This window comes from Heptranchias perlo, chromosome 5 (assembly GCF_035084215.1).
Source record: "Heptranchias perlo isolate sHepPer1 chromosome 5, sHepPer1.hap1, whole genome shotgun sequence".
Lineage (NCBI taxonomy): Eukaryota > Metazoa > Chordata > Chondrichthyes > Hexanchiformes > Hexanchidae > Heptranchias > Heptranchias perlo.
Window position 1 is genome coordinate 102,838,721 of NC_090329.1, and position 21,179 is coordinate 102,859,899.

Genomic DNA, 21,179 nt, shown 5'->3' on the forward strand with positions numbered 1-21,179 from the left:
CAGGAAAAGTGAGTACATTTGCTGATTCACCCACATCCTGTGAAATGTAACACCCCCCCTCTCACTCTGTGTTGCCACGCCTACTCAATCACATCACTCCACACACCAACTTAAGTTTCAGCAGCTACCATCCTTCACTTTCTACATACTTCCTCATCTCCCTATTTATGCGCCCACTGCCACACATCCCAATCCTGATGCAATGTGATGCATCTGTCTGATAGTCACCCTCTGAAGCATCTGTCTGATAGTCACCCTCTGAAGCATCTGTGTGATAGTCACCCTCTGATGCATCTGTTTCATTGTCAGCCTCACCCAGAGCAATGCATCCATCCGGTGAATACATCACCTTCAGTCATTCACAGGTCTGTTCTTTCTCCTCTTGTAGAAGAGAGCGCAAAATGCAAGGGAGAGGACGAGGACTGGAGGTGGACCAACACAAATAGTCCAGCTGGCAGACGTAGAGGAGGAGGCTATGGAGACAAGTCGCACCATTGCATACCTATCCGTCGGAGATGGAGAGACTGGCAACCAGCAGATGGGTGGTGGCAAAATTTTCACATCTTTTACACACATGTTGAATTGATTTTATCAATGATTGAACTGTTCTGGAACTCAGTATGGTCATGGGAAAGATTCTCTCTTTTCCGATGAATAATTAACATCAGCTTCTGTTGTCTTGCAGGGTCTTCATGTCTTCAAGAGGAAGGAGCCGCTATGGAAGAAAACAATTCCTCAGAGGCTCTCATTCCTCCTGAGGGTGCACCGTCACAGGACATACAGCCATGTACCAGCGCAGATACTGACACTTCGGTGGGTCCTGTTAGATAGTTAATTGGGTTGTCACCTGGTAATTCACCACTCACAAGTGAGCACAAGCAGACACTGATGCCAGGGACAGCTGTGGAGAGTCCGTGTGGGCAGGCACACACCGCTCCAAGCTCTGCTCGGCTGGACACAGATACTGAACCCCGAGGGCCCTCATTGAGAATGAGAATGATAGAGGTACAGCTGCACCTTTGCAAGGTACTGGAAAATGTGCCAGGCTCACTCTCCACAATAGTGGAGAGGATGGAGGAGTCCAACTCCATTGCTAGTGGATTGGTGGCGCAGGTAAATGTGGAAATTCCTGCGATGGAGAGAATTGTAGCCTCCATTGACCTTGAAACACGGCTCTCAAATGAGTCTATGCAGGCCATGACAACAGCTGTATGGACTTTGGATACCAACATGTCTGCCACCTTAAACAGGCAGACAGATACTTAGCAAAGGTGCAGCTGTACCTCTATCATTCTCATTCTCAATGAGGGCCCTCGGGGTTCAGCATCTGTGTCGAGCCGAGCAGAGCTTGGAGCGGTGTGTGCCCGCCCACACGGACTCTCCACAGCTGTCCCTGGCATCAGTGTCAGATACAACACGGCACATTTGCTTACCAACCTGCTGGCCAGCTGGGAGGTGGGGGTGATGTTGCGCTGGCCCGGGAGAGGAATGATGATGAAAGGGGACATGGAAGTGGGGACTCCACTCAAAGCGCTCCCACGTCTCACCCGTTGTCCCCTCCTCAACCAGTACTCACAATGCTGTCTCCTCTCCCGATGGCCAAGTCTGCCCCCGCACAGGTGCAGGTGGAGCAGTCTTTGGCGGGGCCCTCACGGGCTTCAAAACCCAGAGGTTATAGGCCGAGACCATCTTAGCAGTCAGGGCAGGTATCTAAGCAACCTGCCACAGGGGATGGACCACATAGAAGTGGTAGAAAGAGAACGGCTAAGCAATTGTAATTCACCAAGAGTAAGCACAAGAGTGTTTGATGAGCTGTCATGCTATTAATTTAAATATTTTTTTTTTGGTATAGCACATTAAATTTAATAATTCTCACCAGCACTGCCATGTCTTGGCCATTATTGAGTTCCTTTTGTGACTTTGCCCTTTCAAGTGCTTCATCGTGAATGCCAAGACATGATGCCACCCATCGGGCGCATGCGCAGTGCGTGTGTGCGTGGTTGAAGGACTGTTTTGTGCAAACGGAGGGGAGGGGCGGTGGGGGGGGGGGCGGCACGGGGGAGGGGTGTTGGTGGTGATTATTGTTCCAGGCGTCCTGAATATTTCAAAGTCTTCAATTGGATCATCTCATTATGAGAACCTGTTAGAGATAAGGGAATCCCTGACATCACGAGCAGCAATGTGCGCGGCTGCTCTGGTTCCCCATCTTCATTTTCATCCTCCTCTTCCTCCATATAGATCAATGATTTGGATGAGGGAGCCAAATGTAATATTTCCAAGTTTGCTGATGACACAAAACTAGGTGGGATTGTGAGTTGTGAGGAGGATGCAAAGAGGCTTCAAGGCGATTTAGACAAGTTGAGTGAGTGGGCAAATACATGGCAGATGCAGTATAATGTGGATAAATATGAAGTTGTCCACTTTGGAAGGAAAGATAGAAAGGCAGAGTATTATTTAAACGGTGATAGATTGGGAAATGTTGATGTACAAAGGGACCTGGGTGTCCTTGTACACCAGTCACTGAAAGCAAACGTGCAGCAAGCAGTTAGGAAGGCAAATGGCCTTCATTGCAAGAGGATTTGAGTACAGGAGTAAGGATTACTTACTGCAGTTATACAGGGCCTTGATGAGACCACACCTGGAGTAGTGTGTGCAGTTTTGGTCTCCTTACCTAAGAAAGGATATACATGCCGTAGAGGGAGTGCAGCGAAGGTTCACCTGACTGATTCCTGGGATGGCAGGAAGCTCAGCCTCTGCCTGTACATCCTCTCACGTGGGTAGTGCCTCCCGTGATCTCGGCCCTTTCATTGGTCCCCTCTTTGCTCATCTCCAGGTCCTTGTTGCGCACCTCTGTCTTGTGCCACTGCAGATCCCAGAACTACACGCCGTGCCTGCTGTGGATGGTGATGTGCCTCCTCCTCAGACATACTGTGGAATAAATCCATTGCTTTCCCCATCCTGATGATGTCAGTTTGAGGGGCTCCAAAATATAGGTAAATTTGTCTGAACACAAGAATTCTCAGTCTCAACAAAGAAATCTCCATCTAAACATGAAGAATTCCCAGCCAAAAGTTTGTCTGAGAGAACTGAATGCTCAGCTGCAATAACTCACTTTTATTGAGATGTGTCAATCACTGATTTAAATAATCTTTGGCTGCAACTCACCACCGTTCCAATGGCGTGTTTCAGAAACCACGGGAGACACACCAGGCGGGAAAACCAGCAGCAGGAGGCCACAGCCAGGGACTCACGGGGACGGTCCCCGGCAATCGGGATCGTGGAGGAGGCTCCATTTCACTGCCGGATTTCCCAGGCCCTGGGAAACCTAGCCGTCAGCTGTTAAATTTAAATCGGGCTCCCAATTACACAGTGGGAGCCTGATATATATATATGCCCGTCGAGGACGGCACACTCGCATGCCTCGAAACCCGCTCGACCTCCTCCCGCCCATCGTCGGGTGGGCGGGGGGGGCGGTTAATATCGAGGCCCATTTGTTTAAATCAACTTTTTCAAGTTTGATATTTTTTTTAAATCAGGCTGGCCACCTTTATCGGCCCCCGAGCCTGCCACAGCAATGCTCTTGTCCCCATCCTGGCCCAACTCCCCAGCAAAGGCCAGGGAGCCTGTCTCCTATATACTAATGACCTTGGGGTCAAAAATGCAGGTGGAGACAGCGGGACATCTGTGGGGCAGGAGGAAATCCCACCCTACTGGAGATCAACTCCATTAAGGTGTGGGGAGGGGGTGCAAAAGTCATGGCCGTTAAGTTCACAAGGAGGTCCTGACTCTCCCTTAAGGGGTAAGTTAACACTATAATACAAAGAAACAAAACAGAGAGAGGTGGAAAATGAAGAAACAGCAGAGGCAGAAAAGCTATTCTAGAAATGAAGACAACAGCAAGTCAGAAAAAAGTAAATAGTATAAGTGCTGGTCATTATTTTTCAAATTTATACATGATTTAGGAACCTAACAGGAAGTGAATGTAAAAGTTTATTAGCGTTCTTCTACTGGTTTATTTATAGACAAATTTACAGGCAAAATATTGATCCCCTTTTTATCGAAAGCAAAATACGGCACATGCTGGAAATCTGAAATAAAAACAGCAAATGCTGGAAATACTCAGCAAGTCAGGCAGCATCTGTGGAGAAAGAAACAAAGTTAATATTTCAGGTCAATGACCCTTCGTCAGAACCCTCTTTTTATGCTAGCAACAAGTGTTCTATAAAAAATATGTTGATGCCATTTCAATCCAATTCCTAGTGGACATGAGTTCATAATATAATTATAAAACTGCCCACAAGTTGGCACAATATGGCATTAACATCATCCCTCTATTTTTTGGAACAGGGTATCTTTTTCCTCCTCCTCTCCTGAAGGTGCTATTCCTGAAGATTCCCTGGCCACCAACAAATGGCTGGTGCTTTGTCCAAGTTGCTATTCTTCAAATATAAGCTGAGACAAAACATTTGACCAGGAGTGATGGCATTACAGCTGAAATCAAACCTGGCCTCACCCTTAAAATTGTTTTCATAATTATCTTTTATCAGCTATTTTTTTCTGCCAGTGAATTAGGTAATCACAAATTGACTAGTTAAATATATGGAGGAATATTACATGGCTTCCAAAATCGACACATGTGAATCGTCCTTGTAGCAGGAATTCAATGGGGGTGATCTTCAGCTGCTGCTCGCCTCTATCTCACCTGAAAAACGGTCGACCGGCAGAAAAAGATTGGGTCGGCAACTTGGACACCCCTTTGATGCCCAATGCTCGCCTGATGCAATTTTCAAGCAGGCCTTTAAATGGGCATCCCAAACTCCTGCCCAAAACAGGCCGGAGGCTATTTAAAGATGCAAATTGGGTTCCTACTCTGCTGGTAAGATCCTGATTGCTATTTGCATGTACGGTAGGCCCCCCAAGTTGTACTAGGTGTTCAGCGGCCTAACCAGCTTAAAGGGGCCACTAGAAGCAGCTCCAAAATTTTGTGGGGCAGGAGTGCTCTTCCACAAAACTACAGCAGCCCGCTGCTTGCCCGTTCTCACCGCCCCCCTCCACAAGCCCAACCTGTTGACTGGTTCTGTGCAGAAGCGAGCCAATTTTGGCCCTTCAAGGCTGGTGAGCTGCAGCAGAGCACTCATTTGGTGCCCGCAGCTCGCCAGTTAAATTCGAATGAGGCCTGAACATGAACGGTGACTTTGGGCAGGCGCCGCCGACACACCACCATCTTAGCACCCATTTTGAGCTGAAGTTAAAAATAACCCCAGTGCCTTTCAGCAACTCATTTCCTTTAAGTACATTACCTTAAGTGTTAGCCGTTGGTCAGTGGTACCTCTCTCGCCTCTGAGTCAGAAGGTTGTGGCTTCAAGTCCCACTCCAGAGACTTGAGCACAAAAAAACTAGGCTGACACCTCAGTGCAGTACTGAGGGAGAGTCACACTGTCGAAGGCGCTGTCTTTCAGATGAGACATCTGCCCTCTTAGGTCAATGTTAAAAGATTCTATGGCACTATTCAAAGAAGAGCAGGGGAGTTCTACAGGAGTCCCGTCCAATACTTATCCCTCAACCAACATCACTAAAATCAGATTATCTGGTCATTATCACATTGATGCGTGTGGGGCCTTGCTGTGTGCAAATTTTTGTGCGTTTTCTACATTACAAAAGTGACTACACTTCAAGAAGTACTTCATTGGCTGTAAAGTGCTTTTGGAGGTCCTGAGGTTGTGAAAGGTGCTATATAAATGCAAGTCTTTTTTCCTTCATTTTCCGTCAAGGGTTTCCTGCAGAACTTTGAAAGCTGAAGATCGTCTCAAGATTTCACAGAGAAAATCCAAAATATATAGCTATCCTTTCAGAACGGCTCAAATCGCTCACTGCCAATAACTCAATGCTGTGCTGCATTAGCCATAAGATATAACTTTTTGTGTTTATGAATGGAATACTTTTTAATTGACACAACGAGGGTGAACTTCCTCGGGGCTTCTCCCGCTCTGCTGCTGTAACTTTGGTGGTATATAGGAAACCCGACCCGGTATCCGTCGAACTCACACTGAAGTTACGGTGCCGCGGAGGGAGAAGCCATGAGGAAATTCACTCTCAATGTGTTCTCCATGATGTGAATAGGCTGAATGATCTTTCTAAGATTTGCTCAAATAAAGTTACTTTATGTAAAAACATGTACCCGAAAAAAAAATGTACATCTCTGATCGTCTGAGGCAACTCCGTGTCCCAGGAGCCCACTCCTATCATTGCAACAATTGACTCGATTTCCCTTTCAGATGGTGGCAACTCTGTTGTGTATCTCCAGCATTTTCTATTTTTGTTGCGCATTTCTAGAATTCTAAGGTTTTCTTTTGATCCCGAATAAATTTTATAAGTTGGTCAAAACATTTAGGGGGAGAAATTCAACACACAGCTGTCCGTTTTGCACCTGAGTAAATGGGCAGCCATGAGTTGACGATCGGTGGGGTGGGGGGGGGGGCACCTCGACTGCTGCATTAACACCCAAGAACTGCCTAATGCCATATTCAGGCAGGACTATAAATGGGTGAGCAGCCTGCCCACCTGAGAGAGGCACAAGACCGCTTTTCTATGCAAATCAAGGCCCTACTCCAGATGTAGGAACTCGATGCAAAATCAGGTACAAATGGGCAGAGCTTGCATTGTGCGCTTTGCTTTTCCTAGCTCCCTAAGGTGGTTAAGAAGGCAAACAGGATACTTTCCTTTATTAACCAAGGCATAGAATATAAGAGCAGGGAGGTTATGCTAGAACTGCATAAAACATTGGTTAGGCCACAGCTTGAGTACTGTGTACAGTTCTGCTCACCACATTACAGGAAAGGTGTAATTGCACTAGAGAGGGTACAGAGGAGATTTACGAGGATATTGCCAGGACTGGGGAATTTTAGCAATGAGGAAAGATTGGATAGGCTGGGGTTGTTTTCTTTGGAAGAGAGGAGGCTGAGGGCTGATTTAATTGAGCTGTATAAAGCTATGAGAAGCCTAGAGTGGATAGGAAGAACCTATTTCCCTTAGCAGAGGGGTCAATAACCAGGGGGCATAGATTTAAAGTGATTGGTAGAAGGATTAGAGGGGAGCTAAGGAATTTATTTTCACCCAGAGGGTAGAAGGGGTCTGGAACTCACTGCCTGAGAGGGTGGTAGAGGCAGAAACCCTCATCACATTTAAAAGGTGCTTGGATATGCACTTGAAGTGCCGTAATCTACAAGGCTACAGACCAAGAGCTGGTAAGTGGGATTAGGCTGGAAGGCTCTTTTTCGGCCAGCACAGACAGGATGGGCCGAATGGCCTTCTTCTGTGCCGCAAATTTCTACGATTTTATGATGATTCCCCCCAAAAATACTCCGGTTCGTTGCCAGCACGTTCAAAGCCCTGCTGGATGCTCTTCCACGCCCACCCCCACCCCAACCCCTCCCCAGACCTAGATTTGCCAACCCTCCCAGATTGCGTTGGAGTCTCCAGGAATGCCATCCAATACTTGCAAACTAAAGTTTGCAAAAGTGAAGGATATGTGTGAAATTTTGGGATATGTTTTCCTCTGTATAAAGTTTTTTTTAAAAAACATATACTGTAATTGGTTTACAATGACAACTTAGAAAAAATATTTTTCTTTAACTCTACTCAAACTTTATAAAAAGTGTAAAAATTCAATTGCTATGTTATTTTACCATGGCAAGTCAAAAAAGGAATACATGTTCAGGTGGACAGGTTTTAAACAGCTCATATACTTTAACACAGGTAAAAATATTATTGATTTACTTGTGACTATTGGGTGAATTTTGTGCTCAACATATATCTAGATCTAGCCAGACAATTAACATTGTGCGTTTCTTACACCTAGTGACCATACCAAGCACTCCCTCCACTCTGCCTTAACAATAAACGTTTGCCCTCACCTCAGGGAAGTAGCAGTGTGACATTTTAATTTCTCACAGTATCCTCTCTGAGTGGAATTGCCCAATTTGTATTTCTGCGCTGAGCAATTCTGTGCTGTAGACCAGTACTGTGTAGGAACTTGATTGAAACTACAGAAACACAATTCATTAAGGACACTTACAACAAGGTGAGAGAGGACCTTTCATCCCATTGATCTTGCTGGACATCGCCAGAGATGAAATAGCATTGCTTGCTTCCTTTAAATCACCCAATTAAGTTATTAGTTTAAGCAATAGCTTAAACTCATAACTAATAATAATTTATTCTGTCTGCCAGCAATTGATTTTTCAGAAGACTTCCATTGTGTTGATTTTAAATGGTCTGATGGCAACTTGCCTGGAGCTCCCTCTAGTGGTTTGAATGTACCAGCTTGTTTGAAGTCACATACATATAGATTAGCAATAAACTTGCAAAATTGGGGTCAAAACATGAAAAGCATTACTAAGCATAGAATTCAAATCAATAATTTTTGCATCTTGCATTTTAACTCTTCTTCCACTTGGATAAGTGAGTTTGGTTCAGTTTGGGATGACCAACCTCTCCAGCCAAATTCAAATTCAGCTTTTTATAAATGTCAGGTTAGGGCTCAACACAAAGAGAAAGGACACTTGCCAACATGTGTGTTTTCCCCAGAATAGGCTGAGTAGTTCCATCAGGCTGAAGCATTTGCAACCATCTTCAGCCAGAAGTGCCGAGTAGATGATCTATCTAGGCCTCCTCCCAATATCCCCACCATCACAGAAGCGAGTCTTCAGCCAATTCGATTCACTCCACGTGATATCAAGAAACAGCTGAGTGCACTGGATACAGCAAAGGCTATGGGCTCTGACAATATCCCGGCTGTAGTGCTGAAGGCTTGTGCTCCAGAACTAGCCGCGCCTCTAGCCAAACTGTTCCAGTACAGCTACAACACTGGCACCTACCCGACAATGTGGAAAATTGCCCAGGTATGTCCTGTCCACAAAATGCAGGACAAATCCAATCTGGCCAATTACCGCCCATCAGTCTACTCTCAATCATCAGCAAAGTGATGGAAGGTGTCTTCGACAGTGCTATCAAGCGGCACTTACTCACTAATAACCTGCTCACCGATGCTCAGTTTGGGTTCCGCCAGGACCACTCGGCTCCAGACCTCATTACAGCCTTGATCCAAACATGGACAAAAGAGCTGAATTCCAGAGGCGAGGTGAGAGTGACTGCCCTTGACATCAAGGCAGCATTTGACCGAGTGTGGCACCAAGGAACCCTAGTAAAATTGAAGTCAATGGGAATCAGGGGGGAAATTCTCCAATGGTTGGAGTCATACCTAGCACAAAGGAAGATGGTAATGGTTGTTGGAGGCCAATCATCTCAGCCCCACGACATTGCTGCAGGAGTTCCTCAAGGTAGTGTTCTAGGTCCAACCATCTTCAGCTGCTTCATCAATGACCTTCCCTCCATCATAAGGTCAGAAATGGGGATGTTCGCTGATGATTGCAGTGTTCAGTTCCATTCGCAACCCCTCAGATAGTGAAGCAGTCCGAGCCCGCATGCAGCAAGACCTGGACAACATCATAATTGGCAAGTAACATTCGCGCCAGACAAGTGCCAGGCAATGACCATCTCCAACAAGAGAGAGTCTAACCACCTCCCCTTGACATTCAACAGCATACCATCGCTGAATCCCCCACCATCAACATCCTGGGGGTCGCCATTGACCAGAAACTTAACTGGTCCAGCCACATAAATATTATGGCTACAAGCGCAGGTCAGAGGCTGGGTATTCTGCGGCAAGTGACTCACCTCCTGACTCCCCAAAGCCTTTCCACCATCTACAAGGCACAAGTCAGGAGTGTGATGGAACATTCTCCACTTGCTTGGATGAGTACAGTTCCAACAACACTCAAGAAGTTCGACACCATCCAGGACAAAGCAGCCCGCTTGATTGGTACCCCATCCACCACCCTAAACATTCACTCCCTCCACCACCGGCGCACAGTGGCTGCAGTGTGTACCATCCACAGGATGCACTGCAGCAACTCACCAAGGCTTCTTCGACAGCACCTCCCAAACCCGCGGCCTCTACCACCTAGAAGGACAAGGGCAGCAGGCACATGGGAACAACACCACCTGCACGTTCCCCTCCAAGTCACACAACATCCTGACTTGGAAATATATCGCCGTTCCTTCATCGTTGCTGGGTCAAAATCCTGGAACTCCCTACCTAACATCACTGTGGGAGAACCTACACCACATGGACTGCAGCGGTTCAAGAAGGTGGCTCACCACCACCTTCTCAAGGGCAATTAGGAATGGGCAATAAATGCTGGCCTTGCCAGCGACGCCCACATCCCATGAACGAATAAAAAAAAGAACATTCAGAGGTAAGAAAATTGGGAGGTCATTACCCTGTGCCATCCTTTCACAGTGGTTCTATCAAGACTCAACAGTAAGTCATCTGGTAGGCCTTTCACTCGATCACAAATAGATACAGATTGGAGTATTGGCCAATTATCCATACTGAATTTTTTAGACAATTACAATCTCCTAATTATGGCATCTGCCTGCGTATTGACTAAGTCTAGCATTTTCACGTCCACAACCTACTCATTCCAAATATTCATCATGACTAGTGTGAAGAATTTCTTCCTGACAGCTGTCTGTAAATGTTTCTTTTTCTAACCTTAACATTGCTCTATTGCTCTAGTATCTTGACATATCTTTAGTATTGGTGTTCTGAATTAACCTTAGCTATGCTGTTTAATATTTTGCATAATTCTATTAGATCCCTTCTCAGTCACCTTTTAAGGCTAAAGAGAACAGTTTCTCCAATCTTTCCTCAATGCTTCCTTGCCAGTAATCAACTTTGTGTCTCTTCTCTGAGCTACCTCCATCACTTGAACGCTTCATTTGTGACCAAAACTCAACATAGTACTGAAGGCTCTGTACAATTTATCAGGACATCGTCTGTCAAATTTGGGTGGGATAGCAGAGAAAAGTCCAGCCCAGAATATGTTGCGTTACAATGATAGGAGTCTGATATCATATAGCACGCACTGTATCAATATATAGTTTTGTCTTCTGATTCTGATGAAGTTCTGATGAAGGGTCATCGACCTGAAACTTTAACTCTGTTTCCCTCTCCACAGATGCTGCCTGTTGCCTGATGCTGAGTGTTTTCCAGCAGGAAATGATTGGTTTTCTTTCTCTTTTTTAAAAAATTCTTTTTAAGATGCTACCTATTCATTGGCAGGTTCATTACCTGTTCAGCTGTGATTTATTGCTTTGTTATGAAAATATTTAAGCCAATCAGGTGTCAGGTGTCAGGCTGACAATGTTGAATATGCCTGGCTAATTACAAGATAATGATGCAAATACATCATTCGACATATTTCCCATTATTAATACCTTTGCAACACTAAAATTATTTTAAAAAGTCTTTTCTCTGCAGTTTTGTAGTCTTTAGATCTGTCATAAGAGCAATGAACTCTGTGGACAAATGAGAATTTGTATTGTCCATGTGAAACATCTTATCTGAAGGTCTACAAAAGAGAAAACCTGATTGCTTTATTCGAATGACCAGATGGTTGCCGACAGACTATAAGAAGCAGCTTATTGAAAAGGGGTAAATTAGCCCCTTATAGATTGATAGAAGTCTGTGTTTTTAAGTATTTTACTGTTTTAGTATCTACCCCTTTTCACTTCTGCATATTACTTCACTCGTAAATAAACCTGAGAAAGTAGTTTAGCCTGCACACAGTGGTGTTTTATTTTCTGTCTTTGAGGTGGTAGGAGAACATGGTATCCCACATTTTCTCCGGAAAACAATTTACTTCAGGCTGATTAAAGTTGAACCACATGTGTGAGCACAACATCCCAGAAAAAGAAAGAGAGCTACAATTGTTTTATTTGGTGACAAGGGAAAGCCAGCATGAACATGAAGCTAAAATGCATAGACTGGCCTTTGAAAATGAAAAGGAAAGCAGCAGGCCCAAGGCTGAAAAAAAGAACAACAGGGAGCAGCACAAGGTGGAGCACTGCAAAAACGAGGGATGGCAGCACCAACACAAGGAAGAGCAAAGAGAGGAACAGCACAACTGCGGTCTTAAATTGGCAGAGACAGGCTTTTAAAGGTTCCATGTATCCACCCATGATCTGGGAAAGGATCAATTTATTACATCCAAACTTGTCCCAAAATTCAGTGAAGGGGAAGATACAGTTAATTTCATCAGGGCATTTTAAATTTTTAGCCAGTCACAAATGGGACAGTGGAAACAGCAGGAGGAAAAATGCTACCACTGCTCAGTAGCAAAGCCATACTGCATTCTCTCAAGTAGAATGTTTCTTTGTTTAAATTATAATATAGTGAAATGGGCAATCCTTAAATTATAGCAATGTCTTGCTATTTTTGCTATTAAGTGGGAAAGATGATAAAAGTGCTGACCATGCTGACATATGCGTCAATCTCCTGTTTGATACATGTACAGTCAGCACATTGGCAGATACTGCAGATACTCTGTATGCTAGCCTGGAAGGAGGCTGAGGCAAAATAGAATTACATAGAACGTATAGCACAGAGAGGCCATTCGGCCCAACAGATCCATGCCGGTGTTCATGCTCCACACGAGCCTCCTCCCTCGCTTCTTCATCTAACCCCATCAACATATCCTTCTATTCCTTTGTCCCTCATGTTTTTATTTAGTTTCCCCTTAAATACATCTATGCTAGTGAGTGGGCAAATACATGGCAGATGCAGCATAATATGGATAAATGTGAAGTTATCCACTACGGAAGGAAAAACAGAAAGGCAGAGTATTATTTAAATGGTGATAGATTGGGAAATGTTGATGTACAAAGGGACCTGGGTGTCCTTGTACACCAGTCACTGAAAGCAAACATACAGGTGCAGCAAGCAGTTAGGAAGGCGAATGGTATGTTGGCCTTCATTGCAAGAGGATTTGAGTACAGGAGCAAGGATGTCTTACTGCAGTTATAAACAATTTTACAACACCAAGTTATAGTCCAGCAATTTTATTTTAAATTCACAAGCTTTCGGAGATTTTCTCCTTCCTCAGGTAAATGTTTCAAGATCTCCTTGAAGCCTACGCATTTATACATATTGAATAATACATGGTGTTTACAGACTGCCTCTGCAACTGCCCGTTGCCAAGGCAATCACCGTGTTCAGACAGAGAGGTGTCATCTGCAGAACCCCCGAATACACATTCAACAAAAAAACAAACAGGGAAAAAAAAACAGAGAAAAAAAAAGAGAAAAAAAAACAGAGAGAGAGGCAGAAACATCCGGAAGGCAGAAACATCCTTCCGGATGTTTCTGCCTCTCTCTCTGTTTTTTTTTCTCTTTTTTTTTCTCTGTTTTTTTTTCCCTGTTTGTTTTTTTGTTGAATGTGTATTCGGGGGTTCTGCAGATGACACCTCTCTGTCTGAACACGGTGATTGCCTTGGCAACGGGCAGTTGCAGAGGCAGTCTGTAAACACCATGTATTATTCAATATGTATAAATGCGTAGGCTTCAAGGAGATCTTGAAACATTTACCTGAGGAAGGAGAAAATCTCCGAAAGCTTGTGAATTTAAAATAAAATTGCTGGACTATAACTTGGTGTTGTAAAATTGTTTACAATTGTCAACCCCAGTCCATCACCGGCATCTCCACATCATTACTGCAGTTATACAGGGCCTTGGTGAGATCACACCTGTAGTATTGTGTACAGTTTTGGTCTCCTTACCCAAGAAAGGATATACTTGCCATAGAGGGGGTGCAGCGAAGGTTCACCAGACTAATTCCTGGGATGGCAGGACTGTCGTATGAGGAGAGATTGGGTCGACTAGGCCTGTATTCACTTGAGTTTTGGAGAATGAGAAGGGATCTCATTGAAAGGTATAAAAATCTGTCAGGGCTAGACAGACTGGATGTAGGGAGGATCTTTCCCCTGGCTGGGGTGTCCAGAATGAGGGGTCACAGTCTCAAGATACGTGGTAGGACATTTAGGACTGAGATGAGGAGAAATTTCTTCACTCGGAGGGTGGTGAACCTGTGGAATTCTCTACCACAGAAGGCTGTGGAGTCCAAGTCACTGAATATATTTAAGAAGGAGCTAGATAGATTTATAGACACAAAAGGCATCAAGGAGTATGGGGAGAGAGCGGGAATATGGTATTGAGATAGCGGTTCAGCCATGATCGTATTAAATGGCGGAGCAGGCTCGAAGGGCTGAATGGCCTACTCCTGCTCCTATTTTCTTTGTTTCTGTAATAATTTAATTTTGTAGTTTATCTTTGCCTTCCTAATTAAGACCATAAGACCATAAGAGATAGCAGCAGGAGTAGGCCATTCAGCCCCTCGAGCCTGCTCCGCCATTCAATGAGATCATGGCTGATCTGATTTTTACTTCAATTCCACTTTCTCGCCTTTTCCCCATATCCTTTGACTCCCTCGCTGATCAAAAATTTGTCTAACTCAGCCTTGAATGTATTCAATGACTCAGCCTCCACAGCTTTTTGGGCTAAAGAATTCCAAAGATTCATGACCCTCTGGGAGAAGAAATTCCTCCTCATTTCCATCTTAAACGGGCGACCCCTTATTCTGAGATTATGCCCCCTAGTTTTAGATTCCCCCATGAGGGGTAACATCCTCTCAGCATCTACCCTATCGAGTCTCCTCAGAATCTTGTATGTTTCAATAAGATCTCCTCTCATTCTTCTAAACTCCAATGAGTATAGACCCAATCTGTTCAATCTTTTCTCATAAGACAACCCTTCCATACCCGGAATCAACCTAGTGAACCTTCTCTGAACTGCCTCCAATGCAAGTATGTCCTTCCTTAAATAAGGGCACCAGAACTGTAAGCAGTACTCCAGGTGTGGTCTCACCAGCACCCTGTACAGTTGTAGCATGACTTCCCTGCTTTTATACTCCATCCCCCTAGAAATAGAGGCCAATATTCCGTTTGCCTTCTGGATTACCTGCTGCACCTATATGTTGACTTTTTGTGTTTCATGTACGAGGACACCCAGGTCCCTCTGTACCGCAGCATTTTGTAGTATTTCTCCATTCAAATAATATTTTGCTTTTTTATTTTCCCTCCCAAAGGGGATGACTTCACATTTTCCCACATTATATTCCATCTGCCAAATTTTTGCCCATTCACTTAACCTGTCAATATCCCTTTGCAGACACTTTGTGTCCTCATCGCAACTTGCTTTTCCATCTATCTTTGTAACATCAGCAAATTTGGCCACAAGTCACTCTGTTCCTTCATCCAAGTCATTGATATATATTGTAAATAGTTGAGGCCCCAGCACTGAACCCTGTGGCATCCCACTAGTTACAGATTGCCATTTTGAAAATGACCCTTTTATCCCAACTCTTTGTTTTCTGTTAGTTAGCCAATCCTCTATCCATGCCTGTATATTACCCCCAACATCATGAGCTCCTATCTTGCGCAGTAATCTTTTATGTGGCACCTTATCAAATGCCTTTTGGAAATCCAAATATACTGCATCCATTGGTTCCCCTTTATCCACCCTGCCCGTTACTTCCTCAAAGAACTCTAATAAATTTGTCAGACACAATTTCCCCTTCATAAAACCATGCTGACTCTCCTTGATTGTGTTATGAGTCTCCAAATGTCCTGCTACTACTTCCTTAATAATGGATTCTAGCATTTTCCTAATGACAGATGTTAGGCTAACTGGCTAATTGTTTTTGTGACTTCTTTCCTAACCTTTTTGTATTCCCGTTTGTCATCCTCTCCTTTGTTGTCTATGTACTTAGTGTATGCCATTTTCTTTAGTTTCAATTTTGCCATTATTTTTTATTCATCCATGGTATGTCATTACTGGCCAGTTTGATCTTGTTTTTTAGTGGGATATATTTCTCCTGGACTCTATTGATCACCGTTTTAAATGTTTCCCACTGCGGTTCTATTTCTTTGTTTGTTGGTGGATTTTTTCAGTTTATTTCCCCTAGTAAGGGTACAGTAGCATTGTGGTTATGTTACTGGACTAATAATCCGGAGTCATGAGTTTAAATCCTGCCATGGCAACTGGGGAATTTAAATTCAATTAATGAAATAAAAAAATCTGGAATTCAAAAAAAATTGTATCAGAAACTACCGGATTGGCATAAAAACCCATCTGGTTCACTAATGCCCTTTAGGGAAGGAAACCTGCAGTCCTTACCTGGTCTATATGTGACTCCAGACCCACAGCAATGTGGTTGATTCTTAATCACCCTCTGAAATGGCCCAGCAAGCCACTCAAGTAGGCGGCTCACCACCACCTTCTCAAGGGCAATTAGAGATGGGCAACAAATGCTGGCCTTGCCAGCGATGCCCACATCCCATGAACAAATAAAAAAAGTTCCATTCTCATCCACTTAAAATCAGCTTTCTTCCAATTTATTAGTTTGGTCTTTGTCTTACTTGTGTCCTTCTCAATCTTTATCTTAAATCTTATTATGTTGTGATCGCTATTGCCTAGATGTTCCCCTACACTTACTTCTCTTACCTGTTGTGGTTCATTTCACATTATTAGATCCAGCAGTGCTTCCTCTCATGTTGGGTTTTTTACATTCTGGATAAGAAAAGAGTCCTGCACACATTGTAAAAATCCATTCTCTGTTTCTCTATACCTCTTACCAGTTTATTTGAAGGAAGAAGTCCCCTTGACTCACACTAGCAGGACAGGTTGGCTGTATGTGTTGTTACAGCAAATGGTGCAAATCTGCAACTGACCTGGGCTGACCGGGAGCCTCTGGAGCCAGTACCATTTGGTCATTGCCATGTAAATGTGTCAGTGTCTGCAGATGGTTGGTTGCATAATAGTGGGTGCAGGCAGTCTGTTTTTGGTGCCTGCTGATCTCCCTGGCATACCTTTTTATCTTGTACCGCTTCAACAATCATATACTTTATCTGTGGTGCTTCAAACCAGCTCCATCATTAATTTTAACTTGACTTACAGAATGCCATATGTCTTTTCACATATGCCTTATTGGTCCCTTAGCCCTCATAGAAACTGGTATTGTTAAAGCTCCTTTTCAATGTCTCTAATTGCTCAGGCCCTTTATGGACTTTTTTTGGCCTATGGTTGGAGAGCAGAGTCCAAATCCATCCTAACAATATAGAAAATTGTGCGAGGGCTTAATTAAACCATTATAGTATTTTAATGCAGGTAAGGCTTCTTTATGGTGAGACTACTTTAGACTGGTTTAAAAGGCCAGCCAGAAAATTGTGCTTGGCAATGAAGTGCCAGGGATACAGCTTTTCGGACCTGAGTCAGATTTTCTGGATGCCCAGTGCTTGTTCTGCTCCTGGGCACTGGTTTTAGTGACTGCAAAATCTCTCCTGGACAACCCTTGTTGAAAAATCGAAGCAGTCTTAATGACTACATTGCTGACTATTAAAGTCAGTAATGGAGCGGTAAACTTTCCGGCACATTGCTAGGCTCACAGCACCCCATCTACGGACAACAGGCTGATACTTCTCCTGTAGGAGAGCGAGGTGCTGGTGCCCACACCACTGCTTGTAGCTATTAGCAAAAAAAAATTTAAAAATTGATTGTTTTGGTTTGTGATTTTTTTTTCATTTTTAAGAGAATGGTGAAAATAAAAGCAAAATGGCACAATTAAGTGAAGGAAATGGCTGTGCAGAAATACTAAAGATGGGGGCCCTTGGCAATCATTCTCTTGCAGGATGTCCTGCACTTTAGAACATGTGATGATGTCATGGCCTGGAGATTACATCACAATTCAGAACAAACACCCCTGTGACGTCTCGCGACCCCTTTGTCCCAGCGCCGCAATTTCGAACTGAATCGCTGCACACCTGCCAATCGAAATTTGACCCTTGACGGTTTCCGTCCCACGGCAAACGTCGCTACTCGCGGCGTCCTGTTGCCTTGCAACGCGGACGGACGGACGGCGGGCTGTCACGCACGGCTGCTGGCGGGCTGTACTTTACTACGTTAGTCTTTAGCTTTCTAGCTATTAGGTAAGCAGACAATTCTCCATTACTCCACCGTGGGACCGAAAGCTCAGACCTTTGACGTTTGCTTTAAAGGGTGGGCCTTGCGAAGGCGCCTTACTTGCGCGGGATTGAGAATGATTGGGGGGGGGGGGAGGGGAAATCCCGCCTTCGCTTCACGGCGATTGGCGCAGAGCGGCCGAGTGCTGGCCCACTCTGGGTCCTGAGTGGCTGGTTGCTCCCGTCAATCAATTTCGCGTCGCCGCCTCTTTTTTTTCTCCCCCCCCCCCCCCCCCCCCTCGAACGGCTGTAATTAACCGGCTTTAATTGTGACGTCAACGGCGGGGAGAGCGCGCGGGCAGCAGCGGAGGGGCTCGCGAGCCAATCAGGAGCAGGTCGGGTTGCAGGGACCCGTTGTGCAGTGTTGGTATTTTGGAACATGCAAAGCGAGTAGGTGCTTGCAGCAAAGGGTGAATGTCCCTCTCCAAACCCCTGGGGGAACATGAATGAGTAGTTGGTGCATTTAACAGCAAGAATGCACCAGTTTGGTGGTGGGGGGAATCAAAGCCCAGCAGAAATCGGGGATGGGGTTTGGCGAGGTGGTTGACGGGTCCTGCCCAAGAGGTAGGTCCAAGTGGCTTTTCCAGGTGGAGAGATGTGCAGCAAGATGAAGTGGTATAGGGAGGGAGTTCTGGGTGCTGAGGACTTTGCCACTATCGCTACAACAGAGCGAGGGATGTGCAGTAAACCAGACTTGGAAGAGCAGAGGATGCGGGCGGGCGGGCGTCGAGAATTCTGAAATCAGTGTGTTAAGGGCCAGGGAGCCACTGGAGTTTGGCAAGGATTGTGGTAAGGGTCCAAACGGCCCTCGAGTTCTGGATGAGTTGGAGCTCATGTAGGATGGAGCTCAGGAGACCAATGAGGAGGGTACATTATTGGGAAGAGCTGAGTCTGGAAGTTAGAAGGGGTGAATAAGGTGACAGTGGATGTAAAGTGGGGCAGACATGGGTGATGTTTTATGGACTGAACGTGGGATTTGAAACTCAGCCTAGAATCAAACAGAATGCCAAGGTTATATATTGTATAGTTGAGCTTGAGCGGGCATCCAGGAAGTGTGATGGGGGAATTTAACATACTATGGTAACATCTCTCCACCTGGAAAAGCCTCTTGGGCAGGACCTGTCAACCACCTATGATGGTAACTGCTGCAGCTATCTAGAGTGTGTTATGCAGGAGATGGACTACAAAATAACAAAAAAGTGGTAATGCTACTTTGATGTTACCAGGAATGAGTTCATTTTTAGTAGATGATGTCATGCATCAAATTGTTGAGGGCGCATGCTGTTGGCTGTCATTACTATAAACAATAACAGCTTGCATTATATAACACCTTTTTAATGTAGAAAAATATCCTGTGCTTTATCGACTGAGAGCGATAGTTATTTTATTAGGTATCTAGGTATTTGGAGCAAAAGGGGGTAAATGGGGTTGAGGTACAGATCAGCCATGATCTAATTTAGTGGCAAAACATGCTTGAGGGGCTGAATGGCCTACTCCTGTTTGTAATGTTATATTTACAGAAGTATGAGGATAAAACAGACTATGAACCAAAGAAAGAGAGATTAGGAGGGGTGACCAAAAGCTTGGTCAAAGATGGGTTTTAAGAAGTGCCTTAAAGAAGGAGAGTGAAGTAAAGGGTTTAGGGACTTGATCCTGAGAGTGGGACCTAAGTACTGGCCAATTATGGGGCAAAGAGAGGAGGGGGTCAGATTAATGGAAAGTTCAGGGGCAGGGGGAGTTTGTACAGCTGGAGGAGGTTGGAGATAGGGAGGCGAGGGAAGCCATGGAGGGATTTAAACTACAGGGTGAGAATTTTAAATTTGAGATGTTGGGGGACTGGGATTCAATGTAGGTCAACAAGGACCTGGGGTTGGGGGGTGGGGGGAAGAGTGATAGATGAGTGGGAATTTGTATGGGATAGGATACTGGGAGCAGAGCTTTGGATGAGCTGAAGTTTTTGGATGTTGGAGGATAGGAGGCTGGCTAGGAGAGCATTGGAATAGTTGAGTCTTGAGATGATAAAGGCATGGTTTCAGCAGCAGATTGGTTGTAACAGGGACAGATGCAGGTGATGTGACTGAGGTAGAAGTGATGGAAAGGGAATAAGCTTGGGGTCAGAGAAGACACCAGGGTTGCGAATTTGTTGAGCCTGAGCCTGACAGTAGCCAGGGAGGGGAATGGATCAGTGGCAAGGATACGGAGTTTGTTGCAGAGACATAAGATAATTGTTTTGGTTTTCATTGTTTAGCTAGCGTAAGGTACAGCTCATCCTGGACTGGATGTTGGTTGGGCTTACTGAGCACATTATCCTCGGTGGAGAGGACAGGCAAGCACCTACTTTTTTGCAATTTGATTTGATTTAGGTTTTTGGATTTTGAAAAGAATTAATCGGGTAGATAGAAACTTTTTTCGCTGGTGGGGGAGTCTAGGACAAGGGGACATAGTCTTAAAACCAGAGCCAGGCTATTCAAGAGAGAAGTTAGGAAACATTTATTCACGCAAAGAATGGTAGAAGTGTGGAACTCTCTCCCACACAAAGAAGTAGATGCTAGCTCAATTAATAATTTTAAATCCTGAGATCGATAGATTTTTGCCAGCCAAGGACATTAAGAGATATGGAGCCAAGGCGAGTAAATGGAATTCAGCTACAAATCAGCCATGATCTCATTGAATGGGGGAACATTGAGGGGTTGAATGGCCTGCTCCTGTTCCTATGACTGGACACCAGGAAATACAGTGGACTTTCCATTATTTGTGCTTCAATTATTACCTTCCAGATTATTCACCAGAAATTAACACATGGTAATGCCTTGTGCAAGATGTCACATCATTATCCAACCTCCTATCAAACATCTATTTTATCTTTTTTAGGTGAATAAAAATTGCTGAATTTTAAAAAATTTGTTTGAACTTCACTCTTGGGGTACTAATATACAAAAATATGTAAATGACAGACAGGAAAAGTCTCATTGGTCTATCCAGCTTGTCCTATATGGTTGTAATGTCTTGTGCATCATGAACCAGACACTCCCTACCCACCCGGAGCCATGTAATCTCCTTAAGAGATGCATTAAACCAGATAACAGCCCAAGTCAATTAGGGTGGGAAAAGTTTGGAAGAGTTCTCTCCAACCTCTTTAGGTGATCAAAAGTAGTCCAGGAGATCACATTGACCCTGATTTATATTACAGGAGATTTACCTCTT

The 21,179-nt window shown here is 44.5% G+C and overlaps 1 protein-coding gene across 1 annotated transcript in view; it reads left to right on the forward strand.

The window, feature by feature from the left end:
* The first annotated feature begins 17,865 nt into the window (after positions 1–17,865).
* cep162 (centrosomal protein 162) overlaps positions 17,866–21,179 on the forward strand; it is a 139,982-nt gene continuing 136,668 nt past the window's right edge. The window contains exon 1 of the mRNA XM_067983879.1: positions 17,866–17,942. The gene's annotated coding sequence lies outside the window, so the exon portion shown is untranslated. The remainder of the gene's footprint in view (positions 17,943–21,179) is intronic.